This window comes from Rutidosis leptorrhynchoides, chromosome 10 (assembly GCF_046630445.1).
Source record: "Rutidosis leptorrhynchoides isolate AG116_Rl617_1_P2 chromosome 10, CSIRO_AGI_Rlap_v1, whole genome shotgun sequence".
Taxonomy (NCBI): domain Eukaryota; kingdom Viridiplantae; phylum Streptophyta; class Magnoliopsida; order Asterales; family Asteraceae; genus Rutidosis; species Rutidosis leptorrhynchoides.
Window position 1 is genome coordinate 334944120 of NC_092342.1, and position 11255 is coordinate 334955374.

At 38.0% G+C, this 11255-nt stretch overlaps 1 long non-coding RNA gene across 1 annotated transcript; it reads left to right on the forward strand.

The window, feature by feature from the left end:
* Window positions 1-2677: 2677 nt before the first annotated feature.
* LOC139871671 (uncharacterized) lies at window positions 2678-3665 on the forward strand. The gene is made up of 3 exons (XR_011766736.1): window positions 2678-2764; window positions 3108-3180; window positions 3279-3665. It is a non-coding gene; the product is annotated as an uncharacterized lncRNA (long non-coding RNA).
* The last annotated feature ends 7590 nt before the right edge of the window (window positions 3666-11255 follow it).

The window sequence follows — 11255 nt, forward strand, 5'->3', positions numbered from 1 at the left end:
GGGTAGAAGCAGTAAGTACTGCCTGTTACGTGATAAATCGGTCACCATCAACTGCAATTGAGTTGAAATCGCCGATGGAAATGTGGACTGGAAAACCAGTTGATTATTCTGACCTTCATGTATTTGGAAGTCCTGTGTACGTAATGTACAGTTCTCAAGAAACGACAAAGCTGGATCCGAAGTCGAGAAAGTGTTTGTTCTTGGGGTATGCTGATGGAGTTAAGGGGTATCCCTTGTGGGACCCCACTGCCCACAAAGTAGTCATCAGCAGAGATGTTGTCTTTACGGAAGACGAAAATTTTAAAGATGTTAGCACTTCAAAAGAAACTACACAGATACAGGTTGAAAATGTATTTTATAAAGATTCTTCTGAAGCAGTACCAGAGCACGATGAAAATAAAGTAGTCGTTGATGAAGCTCCAGCGACTCGTATTTCTAATCGGGAAAGGAAACGTCCAGGGTGGCACTAGGATTATATTATGGAAACCAATGTTGCATATTGTCTTCTAACTGAGGAAGGAGAGCCTGTAACTCTTCGCGAGGCACTGAATCATTCAGATGCATCTCAGTGGGTGGCAGCTATGCAGGAAGAAATTGAAGCTCTTCATAAAAATAAAACATGGGAACTTGTGCCATTACCGGAAGGTAGAAAACCTATTGGAAATAAATGGGTGTATAAGATCAAGAGAAATGGCGATGATCAAGTGGAGCGGTATCGTGCAAGACTGGTGGTCAAAGGATATGCTCAGAAAGAAGGAACAGACTTTAATGAAATATTCGCCCCCGTGGTTCGACTTACAACAATTCGAGTAGTTCTAGCGATGTGTGCTACATTTGATTTGCATCTAGAGCAGCTAGATGTGAAAACTGCATTTCTTCATGGAAACCTTGAAGAAGAAATTTATATGCTTCAACCAGAAGGTTTTGAACTACAAGAGAACTTGGTTTGCAGGTTAAAGAAATCTCTGTATGGTCTCAAACAGGCGCCGAGATGTTGGTACAAGAGATTTGATTCTTTCATAATGAGCCTTAAATATAACAAACTTCATGCAGACCCTTGTGCATATTTCAAGAGGTTTGGAGATAATGATTTTTTTCATTTTGCTGTTATACGTAGAGGACATGTTGGTTGCAGGTCCCAACAAAGATCGTATAAATAAGTTGAAGGCTCAATTAGCTAGGGAGTTTGAAACGAAAGACTTGGGTGCCGCAAACAAGATTCTAGGGATGCAAATTCACCGAGACAGAGATAATAGGAAGATTTGGCTTTCTCAAAAGAATTATTTGAGAAAAATCTTGCAGCGTTTCAATATGCAAGATAGTAAGCCAATCTCAACCCTGCTTCCTACTAATCTCAAGTTATCCTCCGTTATGAGTCCTAGCAGTGAAGACGAGAGGAAGAAGATGTCTCGAGTACCATATGCATCAGAAGTGGGAAGTTTAATGTTCGCAATGATATGTACAAGACCAGACATTGCACATGCAGTGGGAGTAGTTAGTCGGTACATGGCGAATCCTAGTAGAGAGCATTGGGATGCGGTTAATAGGATCCTAAGATACATCAAGGGAACCTTAGATGTTGCATTATGTTACGGGGAACGAGAATTTATTGTCAAAGGGTATGTTGATTCAGATTATGCAGGAGATATTGATAACAGTAAATCTACCACTGCATATGTTTTCACACTTTGTGGTGGAACAGTAAGCTGGAATTAAAAACTGCAGTCAGTTGTGGCCACGTCAACAACAGAGGCAGAATATGTAGCAGCTACTCATGCTGCTAAAGAGGCAGTATGGTTAAAGATGTTGTTGGAGGACCTCGAATACAAACAAGAGAATATCACTCTATTTTGTGACAACCAGAGTGCCTTGCATCTTGCAAGGAATCCAACATTTCATTCAAAGACAAAGCATATACGAGTTCAATATCACTTCATTCGTCAGAAAGTGGAAGAAGGAATCGTGAATGTGCAGAAAATTCATACTGACAACAATGTGGCTGATTTTCTAACAAAGTCGATCAACTGTGACAAGTTTATTTGGTGTCGTTCCTCATGCGGCCTAGCAGAAACGTAAGCAACATCATTGACAAGGAAGGATTAACGTGTGAAGATTGATTTAGCTTCAATCAAATCTTCAAGTGGGAGATTGTTGAATTAATAATCTAGAAGATAGCATGACAAATTCAATTTGATCACAACTTTCATATGGTTGTCAAGTTGTTTACAACTTTCATATAGTTGTCAATTTTATTACAACTACCATATATATGACAACTTGATTACAACTAGCATATGGTGGTCAAATTGTACACAACTTCTTCATTTTCAAGTAGTATAAATAGAGCATCATACATGCTCATTTATAAATCCCAAAATCACAAGTGTTCTTGTATACTAAAAGAGTTTATAGAGAGTTAGTGAGTGTTAATCTCCTAATCACAAGAGATATAAAGATTGGTGCTTATCCTTGTAATTAGTGAGAAGTGTAATTCATATTATTCTTATTAGTGAAACGTTTATTTTCTTGCCCGTGATTTTTACCCTATTGGAGTTTTTCACGTTAAATCTTGGTGTTCCTTTATTGTTTTTATTTCAAATATTACTAGCGGTTTGCTATAATTTGGTATACTTTTTATTACAATAAATACGAATATGGCAGTGCGTATCAGCGGGTGGTGGAAGAAGACATCGATCAAAGTGGTTTGTGTGCAGTACTGAGTTTCGATAGCAGCTTTCCGTTTCCTGATTTCCGATTCGTTAAGGTAACGATACTGTTACACACTTAATTTTCATATGATTTCACTGGATTTGTGTTCGTAAATTTGTTCAGTTAACATTAGAACTGCTATAATCGAAGAGATTTAACTCGTTTAGTGATTTTAAACGGTAATTTTATTTTTATGTGATTTGTTATAAGACGGTTTAAGAAAAGTATAAGTACTTGGATAATCAACTAGCTACAGTTTCAATGATATCATTGTATAAAGTTTAGAAAATCTCTATTGGAATTCTAGGAGACTTTTGTGTGCAACAAGTGAGATCAGTTTCATGTAATTAAGCCCTAACTTTGTACTAACTTTTATTTATGTTATATTTGATTTTAAGGACCTTGTTGATTAGCATACGTTTCAATAACAATAATGGGGAAAACACGTTCATCAAAGATCGCCAATCCACAGTAAGTTAGGTTTTGGAGGATCATATATAGGTTTAATCTTTTTTTTTTTATTTCTCAGATATTAATGGAGATGTTTGCATATATGAATTGTATTTCAGGTTTTCAACATACAGAGAAATAATGCTTGTCATATCTTTCTGTTTTGCTTTTGCATCGATGGGTTTTCGTGCAGTCTTCTCCAACAAAAATGATAGTATAAAATTTCCACCCATTGGAGCGGTAATGAATGGTGTCCTTCTAATCATCTCTGCTATTGCATTATGTGTCAGTCTATTAGTAACCTGCTTTTTAATTTGTGCAAACTACTTTCGATTCCCATGGATGAAGGATATTCATTACAATATCTTTAAATGTCTTGGTTTATGCTCTGGAATTCTCGCTACCTGCTCCCTTATAATGACGTATACATCCCCGCCCAAACTCATATGGGTCGTGTATTTTCTCACATATTCAATTGGATGTTGCTATCATTTGATTGAATATCCAAAATTTGATGGGAAAATAATCACAACGGGCAATTTACAAAGCGGAAACAAACCCGTTTGACAAGCATTTTCCGACCCGTATGAACCCGTGAGGAAACTAACAAACAAGCTATATCAAAACCAACCCAAATCAGTCCCCAAATCTGTTCCAAATTAGTAGCTAAACAATAATCAAGCACACACTAAAACACGAGACTTTTTACGTGAAAAACCCCTCAAAATCGAGAATAAAAACCACAGGACTTGTAAGCCACTTAAATTCCACTATCATCAACAAAGAGAGCAATACAACAATCCTTCTCTAGATCAACTAGAGGTATACAACATCATCATACTCTTGAACAACAATAATCAACAAGTATATGAAACAATTAAAGACAAAAGAAGAATTTCATCACCCAAAATTCTGCTACTGTTCGACCTGCTGTAACTCGAGCTACAGACCACTTGAGACGAATTCAACGGTTGAAAATGTTGGCACTGATATCAGGAAGACACAACCCAAAAATGAAGAAGATTCAACGGTCGGATCTCCGGGGATCGAAGGTTTTCTGGCCTGCTGTCACTGTAGACGACGGGAATTGGGGTTTCACACAATTTCTTTATCTATCTCTCTGCACTCTTTTTTGTGAATACAGCTGCACAACTTCAAATTAAAGATGCCCCTTGATGGTTGACCAAGTCAAACAATCAATTGAGCTTAATTTGTTGGGCTTGGGCTAACCACATAATTGGAAACCAAATAAAAAACCCAACAAATCTCCCCCTTTCCAATTATGAGGAAGGGATCGCCATCCCGACAGCTTCTCACTTGCTAAAGCCTTTGTGAACATGTTGGAACCATTATCATCGGTATGAACTTTATCAAGTTCAAACGAACCATCTTCAAGACGTTCTCTAATCGAATGATACCGCACATCTATATGTTTTGTCCGCTTATGATACATAGAATTTCTAGCCAAATGAATCGCACTCTCATTATCACAAAGAATCACATATCGTGATTGCTTAAACCCAAGATCTTGTAGAAACCTTTTCATCCACAATAGTTCTTTGTACGCTTCTGTTGCTGCCATATACTCAGCCTCGGTTGTAGACAATACAACACACTTTTGTAACCTTGATTGCCATGAAACTGCTCCCCCTGCGAAAGTCATCAAATATCCAGAAGTGGATTTCATGTTATCTTTGTTTCCTGCCATATCTGAGTCTGTATAACCAACAAGCACCGGCTCTCCATTTCCGAATGTGATACCTAACTTTGAAGTACCTCGTAAGTATCTCATAATCCATTTAACCGCTTCCCAATGCTTCTTACCCAGATTTGACATAAACCGACTAACAACACTTACCGCATGAGCTATATCTGGCCTAGTACACACCATATCATACATCAAGCTACCAACTGCTGACGCATATGGAACTATATCCATCTCCTCAACATCCTCCTTTGAAGTAGGAGAATCTCTTTCTGTTAGCTTAAAGTTGTTTGTAAGAGGGGAACTAACCACTTTAGCATTCTTCATGTTGAATCTACTTGGCACATTTTCAATGTATTGCTCTTGTGATATATGTAACGTCTTAGCACCTCTATCTCTAGAAATCCGAATGCCAAGAATCTGTTTTGCTAGCCCCAAGTCTTTCATAGCAAAAGACTTGCTCAATTCTCGCTTCAACTGCGCAATTCTTTTAATATTTTTACCAACAATTAACATATCATCAACGTATAACAACAATATGATGAAATCATCATCACCAAACCTCTGAAAGAAAACACAATGATCTGAAGTTGTCTTTCGGTAACCTTGCTTTCCTATAACCAACTCAAACTTCTTATACCACTGTCTCGGTGCTTGCTTCAACCCATACAAACTTTTCTGAAGTCTACAAACATAATTTTCTTTACCCTTAACCAGAAAACCTTCAGGTTGCATCATGTAGATTTCCTTATCCAAATCACCGTGAAGAAAAGCAGTCTTGACATCCATCTGTTCAACCTCAAGATCAAGGCTAGCAGCTAATCCAAGAACCACTCGAATAGATCCCATCTTCACAACCGGTGAGAAAATCTCATCAAAATCAATACCCTTTTTCTGGCTGAATCCTTTAACGACTAACCTAGCTTTGTACCTTGGTTGTGAAGTAAGCTCATTTGTCTTCACTTTGAATACCCATTTGTTTCTCAAAGCTCTCTTGCCTTTAGGTAACTTCACCAGCTCATAAGTATTGTTCTCATGCAAGGAATTCATCTCATCTTGCATAGCTTCACCCCACTCTTTCTTATGCTCATCTTTCATTGCTTCTGAATAACATTCTGGCTCTCCCCCATCAGTAACTAATACATACTCATCAGCAGAATATCTAACAGAAGGATGACGGTCTCGGGTAGACCGCCTAAGTGGGACAAATGGGGGCACATCTGGTACTGGAATCTCTACCTGCTCCGGAGCATAATCATCATCAGTACCATATTCATCATTATGAACATCATCTCCAACATGTTGTGGAGTAACTGGATCCAAATCAACAAGATCAGAACTAGTTTGAGGAACTGAATCTGTCTTCTCAACATCTTTTAACATCTGATCTTCTGTAAAAACATCTCGGCTTCGTACAAGTTTCTTCTGAACTGGATCATATAACCTGTACCCAAAATCATCTTCACCATAGCCGAGGAATACACATGGCTTAGTCTTCATATCAAGCTTTGACCTCTCATCTTTGGAAACATGAACAAAAGCTTTACATCCAAAAACTCGTAAATGACGGTAAGAAACATCTTTGCCGCTCCAAACCCTGTTAGGAACATCAAAACGCAAAGGAACACAAGGGGTTAGATTAATAATATGAACTGCCGTATTTAAAGCCTCACCCCAAAAGGAATCGGACAACCCTGCATGTGAAAGCAAACATCTAACTCTCTCAACCAAAGTTCTGTTCATCCTCTCTGCTAAGCCATTCAACTGAGGTGTCTTTGGTGGAGTCTTTTGATGCCGAATACCATTCTCCTTACAGTAAGCATCAAATCTGCCAATGTATTCACCGCCATTATCAGTCCGAATACACTTGAGTTTCTTTCCCGTTTGCCTTTCAACTAGTGTATGAAATTCTTTAAACTTTTCAAATACTTGATCCTTTGACTTTAAGGTATAAACCCACACCTTCCTGGAATGATCATCGATGAATGTAACAAAGTAGGAACATCCACCAAGTGTCCTAGTCTTCATAGGCCCACAAACATCCGAATGAACTAGATCAAGTACGTTCTCCATTCGAAAAGGAGAATGACTCTTAAATGCAACTCTGGTCTGTTTCCCTGCCAAACAGTGAGAACACTTACTCAAATCAATACTACTAACACCCGACAACACATTCTTCTTGAACAAGATAGACATCCCCTTTTCACTCATGTGGCCAAGTCTTTTATGCCACAACTCAGTAGAATCAACATTGTCCACTGCGTTAACAATGTTCTGGATGATCTTCGGACGCGTGATGTATAATCTTGAGTCTTTCTTGCCTCTTCCCACTATCATAGAACCAAGAGTTAGTTTCCAAATACCATTACCAAAACCGTTAAAATAACCATCATCATCAAGAATGCCTGTTGAAATAACATTAAGTCTCATATCCGGAACATGTTTTACATTATGCAAAACTAACTCCATTCCCGTGTCAAATTTCAAACAAACATCTCCAATACCAACGATCTTTGATAACCCGGCATTACCCATCCTAGCAAATCCATAGTCACGTGGAGTGTAAGATGAGAAGTGATCTCTACAAATTGCAACATGACATGTAGCACCACTATCAACAATCCAACTCGTGTCATCATGAATAAGATTGATCATATCATAATCAATACAAACAAAGAACTCATATGTGATAGCGTTAACTTCAACCTTATCATCATCACCACCATCACTTTTCTTTTGTTTATTCTTGTCATATGCCTTTTTCTTCTCATTCTTCAACTTTGGACAATACCACTTTGTGTGCCCCTTTTCATGACAATTATAACACTCAACATTAGCAAATTTACCTTTGCGTGAGCTGCTACGATGATTGCCTCTTTTACCCTGACCTCTACTATGACTTCTCCCCCGCGTTTCTGTGACCAAGATATCTGACTGTGAAGAGGAACCTTGTGACTTTCTTCTCATCTCTTCATTCAAAATACTACCCTTAGCCAATTCCATGGTGATAGTACCATTCGGTGCAGAGTTGGACAAAGATGTCCTAAAAGTCTCCCAAGAGTCCGGTAATGTACCAAGTAACCAGAGACCCTGAATCTCATCCTCAAACTTGATACCCATACCTGCAAGCTGATTTATAATACCCTGATATGCGTTTAGGTGATCGGTAATAGGAGTCCCATCATGATACTTCAAAGCCATCATCTGCTTAATTAAGAACAACTTGTTATTCCCAGTCTTTCGCTCATATAACTGCTCAAGCTTTTTCCATAAGGCTTTAGCATCAGTCTCCCCAGTAATATGATTCACAACATTATCATCAACCCACTGCCGAATATACCCACATACTTGTCTATGCAAAATTTTCCATTGAGCATCAGATTTTTCCTCAGGTTTAATAATAATCTTTCACATAAAGAAGATCCTCCATCTTGCCTTTCCAAACATGATAATTTGAACCATTTAAACTAATCATTTTACTTGTATTAGCTTCCATCTTTCACACAAGTCAAATCAAATAACCTAGCTCTTGATACCAATTTGATGGGAAAATAATCACAACGGGCAATCTACAAAGCGGAAACAAACCCGTTTGACAAGCATTTCCCGACCCGTATGAACCCGTGAGGAAACTAACAAACAATCTATATCAAAACCAACCCAAATCAGTCCCCAAATCTGTTCCAAATCAGTAGCTAAACAATAATCAAGCACACACTAAAACACGAGACTTTTTACGTGGAAAACCCCTCAAAATCGAGAGTAAAAACCACGGGACTCGTAAGCCACTTAAATTCCACTATCATCAACAAAGAGAGCAATACAACAATCCTTCTCTAGATCAACTAGAGGTATACAACATCATCATACTCTTAAACAACAATAATCAACAAGTATATGAAACAATTAAAGACAAAAGAAGAATTTCATCACCCAAAATTCTGCTACTGTTCGACCTGCTGTAACTCGAGCTACAGACCACTTGAGATGAATTCAATGGTTGAAAATGTTGGCACTGATGTCAGGAAGACACAGCCCAAAAATGAAGAAGATTCAACGGTCGGATCTCCGGGGATCGAAGGTTTTCTGGCCTGCTGTCACTGTAGACGGGAATTGGGGTTTCACACAATTTCTTGATCTATCTCTCTGCACTCTTTTTTGTGAATACAGCTGCACAACTTCAAATTAAAGATGCCCCTTATGGTTGACCAAGTCAAACAATCAATTGGGCTTAATTTGTTTGGCTTGGGCTAACCACATAATTGGAAACTAAATAAAAAACCCAACAAAATTCAACCATGAAGTCACTACTGGATACTCGGGTCTCGTCTTAGTACCTCTCTTGTATGTGTTGGGGATATTCTTGCCCAAAAACCTCGACTGGATTGTGTTTACATTCGCTTTCTTATTCTATGGGATCGAAATTACATGTCTTTTTGCTTTTAACCTCATCAAATAGAGAACTGCAATGTGTCGGGCGAGGGAAAAAAGAGAAGCTAAGTCTCCAGATCAAGTGACTCAAGAACATTAACCAAAATCCTTGACTGCATTACCCAATTTTCTAGTATCTTTTTTTTTTACCCTGTTGTTTACTGCTAGTTGTAAGTAATGAAATTTGAAATTAAAGTACCACTTGAATTAACAATTTAGTTTTATACTTGTATTTTGTTGAGAAGTTGCAGTGTGTAGTTGTGGTAAGAGAATAATCTGTGTATTCACCCAAAAAGTGTGAAGCTTCAGTGTTTCTCAACTGAAAACCGGAACGAATTCTAATTTGTAAACACCCTTTCAGTGTTTCAAATACTGATTTTGGGGTCAATTTTAACTGGGTCAGTTTGGGCCGAGTCACTTTGGGCTGTTCTGAACCAGCTCAAGTCCATTTTGCGTTCACAATGAAATAGAATTATTATTTTTTTTTTAAAAAATGAGAAACTATCTAAGTGTAGGAAACCTGAATCTATCGTCTAGGTTGCATATTTGCATATAGTTTACAAAAACAATATTTGGTTATTTAAATTTGATGTTTGATCATGCATATTTTAACCATAGAAGTAATATGCCTGTTCAACGCGTAAAGTGAGGTTTAAGGATCTTAGAACAAGGCTCTCCGGTCCGGCTACTGTAGCGACCCCGACAAATCGTCAAGTGACGGCGTCGGCTACGTGGGTCCCATTACCTGATTATAAGTCTTTAAGATAACGTTTGACCAAAATATGTCGCCTTCATTTCAAAATAAAGATTGTTTCAAAGTTTACAAGAATTGTTCAACCAAAAGTTAAGTTACAAGGTTATAAGTACATTTGAAATCTAGGCGACACGGTTTAAAGTAAAGTCAAAGACGCTCCAAGTAATGCATGTATACTCGACATCCAATGCAAGTATCAAATAGTGAGCGGAAGCATGTTTCACATATCGTGTAAGACCTGAGAAAAACATAGAAATCTATCAACGAAAACGTTGGTGAAATCATAGGTTTAAGTAAGTAAGTACAAGTGAACCACAAGATTTGCATCAATGAAATAATAGTAATACATTTCAAAAGTTTGTTTCACGAGCACCCAATTATCAAAGCTTAACATTCCATCCATTGTATACCCCATCCATAGTGCTAGAACAAACACTGATTCTCGAAAATATATTTCATCCGTAGACGGTAGCGAACCGTCAAAGATGAGGGTTGTCAACCCATATGGCCATATAACATAAGTTCTCGCTTACACCCGGCAAGTGTAACTAATGATAATCGAATTGAGGATTTTTGTTCTAAACTCGTATGTAGAATGTTTGTTTTCCCGTTCTTGTGTTCACTTAGTTCAAAAGAATCGTTTATGTTTTCTCATCCCAAATATAAGTTCAAAAAGAGTAAAAGTGGGACTATGATCTCACCTTGAGAGCGAGAGTTATAAAAGTACTTCAACAAGTAAATGCGTGCAAAGACAACGCTAGTCTTGACCTAAACATATAGGTTATATCAATAACGGTAAACACAAACGGTCAAAGATGTTCAATTAGTCCTATGGCTCGTTACGACTCGATTACGAAGCATGTGAGTCAAATTGTCAAGTTTCATGCAAGATACAAGTATAGAATCATGTTAGAAAGATTGCATAATTAATTGGTTAAGTTTGACAAAAAGTCAAACTTGGTCAAAGTCAACGAAAAAGTCAACATGTTCGGGTCGGGTCCCGGACTATTTTTCTATGCTAAATATTCATATACAAGTATATTAAAACAAGTTTCATGTGAACCGGAGGTCGATAGCTAGTCAAACATTTTACGTGAAAAGGGACAAAGTGGGCAGAATCTGGCCAGGCCAATCCGCGCGCCGCGCGGGGATGGGGCGCGCCGCGCCACCATCTGGGCAGAGAATTCTGGTCAGTTTTCAAAGTAT